This window comes from Salvia miltiorrhiza, chromosome 4 (assembly GCF_028751815.1).
Source record: "Salvia miltiorrhiza cultivar Shanhuang (shh) chromosome 4, IMPLAD_Smil_shh, whole genome shotgun sequence".
NCBI lineage: Eukaryota > Viridiplantae > Streptophyta > Magnoliopsida > Lamiales > Lamiaceae > Salvia > Salvia miltiorrhiza.
Window position 1 is genome coordinate 49,126,560 of NC_080390.1, and position 5,521 is coordinate 49,132,080.

At 29.8% G+C, this 5,521-nt stretch overlaps 2 long non-coding RNA genes across 2 annotated transcripts; one reads left to right on the top strand and one right to left on the bottom strand.

Moving 5' to 3' along the window:
- Window positions 1-3,012: 3,012 nt before the first annotated feature.
- On the bottom strand, window positions 3,013-4,036 carry LOC131020130 (uncharacterized). Its single transcript, XR_009100614.1, has 2 exons — window positions 3,554-4,036; window positions 3,013-3,202 (listed from the first exon to the last, which is right to left on the bottom strand). It is a non-coding gene; the product is annotated as an uncharacterized LOC131020130 (long non-coding RNA).
- A 320-nt stretch (window positions 4,037-4,356) lies between these two features.
- On the top strand, window positions 4,357-4,943 carry LOC131020129 (uncharacterized). Its single transcript, XR_009100613.1, has 2 exons — window positions 4,357-4,496; window positions 4,691-4,943. It is a non-coding gene; the product is annotated as an uncharacterized LOC131020129 (long non-coding RNA).
- Window positions 4,944-5,521: the final 578 nt, after the last annotated feature.

A 5,521-nucleotide genomic window follows, 5' to 3' on the forward strand; every position in this document is an offset into this window, starting at 1 on the left:
ATATATAGTATTCCCTGCTTCAACAAAAAACTACGAAAATAAGATAAATTCATTTTTACAAATACTCCTGTACAATTGGTTTCCAGAATGACACTACTTCATTCGAAAAATGACACTTGAACATTTTCGAATGACACTACTTCGACATACAAATAACACTTGAAGATCTTCAAGTGTCATTTGTATGTCGAAATAGCGTCATTCAGAAACCAATTGCACAGTGCAACCAGTTAATAGTAAGGTTCACATTACTCACCATCTTATTCTTCAATTCACCATTATTTACAAAATTTGATATTGATATATGGAACTCTTACTTCGCTTTATAACCGCTCAATTTAAAATTACATTTATACCACTTATAATAATACCAACCATTCTATTAATTAAGACTCATGTCGTCCATAACATAGTGAATTTTCAGTAAACTGAAAAGTAGCAATTAATTAAATATTCTCTTCGTCTCATTTCAAGTGTTGTGTATAATTATTTTGAAGGAGGTTAATTAAATTAGTAAATTATGTTGTGTATAGTTAAAACAAAGTGAACTTTAAAAATTCTCACTTAATTAATCAAATATATAGATGGTAAGCTAATAGATCTTATGTTTTTTAAAAATGAGATAATACACTTAAAATGGATAGTAAAGAAAAAGACACTTAAATTGAGACTGTAAATGAGTAAATTTTATTTTAAGAAACAAAAGTCAGGTTCGGCTGCCTTTTTTTATAGTAGTATACTATTTGCAGACTTTTCTTTCTTTCTTGGAAAGTTAAGTTAGTATACTTATGTATTTTTTCTTTAAATGACAGTTTTTGTCATATCATTTTAATGACTAATTTTTTAAAAAAGAAAAGTCAGGTTCGGCTGCCTTTATTTTATTTTATTTATAGTAGCACTATTTGCAGTGTAATTAGAAACTATAAAAATTGTTTGTGTCCTTCCAAGAGGAGAAAGAAAAGCCTACAAATTGGACAACTATAAATAAAAAATGCAGCCCAACCTGACTTTTGTTTCTTAAAAATTACTCACCAAAATTATTTTACTTTAAAAGTAATGACAAAAAAAAATATTCAGTGTTGAAAAAATAAGTAGATGTCCTCTTTTTATCCTTTCAAAAAGGTTTATATGATTGTTTAATTTTAATTATTTTAAATTTAAATATTTTTAAATTATATTATTTTTTAATGCAATTAGGAGAAGGAAATTTGTATTAATTTTAATACTATGAATTTGTAAATAAAAAACTAATTATATTCAAAAATTAGAATTCAAAATATTATATAGTTTTATTTAATTATGTGTACAAATTACTTATTTATTTATATAAACATATTTGTTGTTATATTTTTCTTTTTATATTATTCATAATTTATCTAATTTTTAATTAGTTTTGAGCTATATATTTAAATATGAACTTTTAATAACAATATAGTTTGTACTTTTAACAGCCCAAAATTATTAAATAACGACTATTAATTTTGTTATATAGATGATTTGGTGTTATTCACTGAAAATCAGATCGACTTAAATTATTTGCTTTACCATCTATATATTTTAAATTATTATTAAATAATATTTATTAAATATAATATTATACTCATTAAATTAATAATAATATTATTATACACTATTTTAAATCAAATTTTAATTATATTTTTGTCACCAATTAATTTAAATTATAGATAATAGTAATATTTTGATATTTTTATATAATTTAAAATTTTAAAATTTTAAAAATTATAAAATATATATGTATATATATATATAGGGGGGCTAGAATAAAAACACTCTTAAGTGTATAAAATATAAATGATTTTCAGCCCTTAGATCATCAAGATCTACGGTTGATTCGTAATCATGTTGGTTGAATTTGTGGTCCTGAGTTCGAATCCCAAAGGTAACAAAAATTTATTTTTCGCAATTCGTAACTCTGTTGGATAAATTCATACGTGTTCTACATAAAATTCGTACATTAAGAAACGTTTATATTTTATACACTTAAGAGTATTTTTATTCTAGCCCACCCCTAATATATATATATATATATATATATATATATATATATCCCTAATATATATATATATATATATATATATATAGGAGCGCGCTCCAGTGATGTGACAGTCCCGTTTTCCGAGAGAATAAGAAATGGGCTATGTGACGAAACTACTAAACTTTATTTGAATTAAATGGGTAATAGGCCAATAGAGCCGGGCATCATTTCATCAATTGAAAAATATGTCATATTCCAAAGGTAATAAGCATGATATTATGATATAATTGTTCTCCCTAACAGGATCGAAAGTTCGAAGGTCTGAGCCCAAAACAACATTTCATATTAGGCATATAATATATGTGCAGAATAACAATCACTTGGGAAAACGATGGAAAATGGAATCCAGATTAAAACGATTTAAAGTATAGTTAGGCATAAGATTATATTCACCAAGTGAATTTATTCCAGCGGAAGTAAAACAGAGTGTTCTCCGATATTACAGCAACAACAGAGTGTTCTCCAATATTACTGTAACACCCTAATCTAATTAAGGAGTTAAATATAAAATTTAAATAAATATTTAATGCGGAAGTCTTTTAAAATAATTTAAACTCACTTTTAAAATAAATATTTTTGAAAATAATTTTAAGAAAAAGAAATCTTTAAATAAAATTGGTTTTTAAAGCACTTTTAAAACGATTTATAAGATATCAAAATTTTCAATAATGTATTCAAATATAAAACTTGATTTTGAATTCATAAATTTAAACAACTTTATTTTCAAAGCACGACATGAAGATGTCAGAAAAATAATTAACTAATTAATAAAATTTTTACTAAGGAAAGACTCTAAGTATAAAATAATATCTTTTTAGCAGCGGAAAATATAACAAAATAAAATCTTTATATGATTAAAAATTATGTATGTATCCATGTATATATTTTCGTAAAGATATAAATCCTTAAATAAATATTTGAAATGAATTTAAATATAAATTAAACAAGTCATGACATTAAAATAATATAATAACATTTTTTTAAATAAATCACACACAAATCTCAAATAGTATAGAATTTCAGAGTTTACATAACCAAAAGATATCACATGAAATAACATAATATGTTTTAAGAAACATTTATCTTTAAATAGATTCGACGCGCCCATTCGACTCTCCACGCGCCTCCGATATCAATCACCTGAAACTGTTGAATATGGGATGAGCATACAGGGTACACTCAGTGTGGGAACATGCAATAATTGTCCATGTTAATAAAATGGTAACACATATTGTCATAACGTAACATAAATTCCATACGCACTGTGGCATTCCAAGGACTTTAATGTCCCGGACCCTATATGTGGGCCCCTGGCGACAATATAATGGTTGCAACCCTGTAACATGAAATCGCATTGTGGCATACCAAGGACGGTGAAGTCCTGGACCAATTATGCTGGCCCCTAGCGATAAATATTTTTACAACACATACGGTAAACACATAATATTAAAATGGACAAATATTAACCACGTGCATGTACTGAAATAAATCCCACACCTGGAAATTTAACTTGAACTTGAACTTCAACTTGAATGCTAACTTGAGTAATACAATTAAAATTCATATCCTAGTCGCGCCGCACCTAGTCAGATAAATTCAAATAATAACATATAAGGGCCTAATTGAATTTTAAAAATAATAATAATAATAGTAATTTAAATCTTAAGAATTTATTATCATATAGCCATTTAAAAATTATTGGTCTAATAGATTATAAAAGAGCTTTTCTTATAAAAATATTTGGGTTCAAAATTTAATGAAAACTAAATTTAAATTAATAATGTAAATTGAAATATAAAATTTAATAATATCATTTGTAAAAATATATGCAAATGCAGCCCGTAAAAGAAATATTATTGTTGTGGTTTATTGGCTAATTATTCAACCCACAATTAAATCAAGCCCAACCCACTTAATGAAACTAAACCCAGTCTAAAGCCTATTCCCAAGCCCATTATTTAATCAAACCTAGGGCCCAAGCCCATTTCTACCTCTTCACCCTAACTTATATTCACAACACAACACATACGCAGCTCCCATTTCCCTTTTCCCTCTCTCCCTCGGTCTCCCTTCCTGCCGCCGCCACCGGACGGCGCGCCGCCGCCGGAGGCCGGCGGCTCTGCCTCCTTTCTCCTCCCCCTTCTTCCTATCTCTCTTTCACCCCTCACTTCTCGCCCTCTTCCCTCATCTCCCTTCCTCCTCCCCTGCCCTTGTCCTCACCGCACCAGCCGCAGCTGCGGCCGCTCATTTCTCCGGCGGCGAAGGTCGCCGCCTGCCAGCGTCACCACTACGTCCATGCCTCCCACCTCTCATCTCCCTCTCGCCGACAACAGCCACGGCAATAGCAGCAGCTGATCGGTCCGCCACCTCCCTTTCCAGATCCAGCGCCACCACTGCCCCTGCCTCTTTCCGCCGGCCGTCGTGTCGCGCAGCTCCGGCGGTATTGTTGCTCAACCGTTTCCCATCTTCTTCCCTCTATATTCCTAAACCTCCATTTCTCTTTCTGCCTCCCCTATTTCTATTTCCTTTTCCATGTAATTTATAAGATCTATTCTATTTGATTTCTTATTAAATATAAATGATAGATTTGATGATGTATGCATGTATGAATTTGGAAATCTTGGTTTTGAGCAGAGAATGAAGAAACAATTGAGATGCTGAAATGAATTTTCATAGTATCTGCACAAAAGAAATCAAAATTTCCACTTGAGCGAAAATGAACAGACGAGAAGTTGGTGTAAGAAAACAAACGAGGAAAACGAATTGGTGATGATGAATTGAGGATGATGCAATGAGGTTTAAATAGATTGAATTACTTGTTCGTCAACTACTGTGTGAAAGAAATCAAAGTTTGCTGCGGTAGAAATCAAAGTTTGAAATCAAAGTTTGTTGCTGTGTTGATCAAATCTTACGTGCTGCTGTGTTTATCAAATATTACGGAAAGAAATCAAATTTGGCTGGCTGAAAATGGAAAACAAATTGTGGTTTCTTGAGAAAGGAAACACGTATTGCAGTCACAAGCTGAAAATGGAAAACAAATTGTGGCTTCTTGAGAAAGGAAACACGTATTGCAGTCACAAGATTAGGAAACAGTACAAACAAAAGAATTATTCCATTAAGCTATTAAAATGTTATGGGCTCTTTTAAAAATCTAGCCCAAAAAGTAATTAAATAAATAAGTAATTATGGCCCAATATAGATGAGCTAAATATGCTGCAAATAGTTTATTTAGGCCCAAATTCATATTAAAAGAATATATATTTGGGAAAATAAATTTCTATTTTTTTTTATAGATATAATTTATAGTTCAAAGTCACATCTAACTAGCGGCGGTTAGATATCTGATAAGAATGAAAATAGGAATGACTGGCTTGGAGACTTCTTTAAACAAATGTAAATAGAGTTGAAATTGTTAATTTGCAGATACGAAAATAAGGTATCCAAATCCTTGAAATCATTAATTAA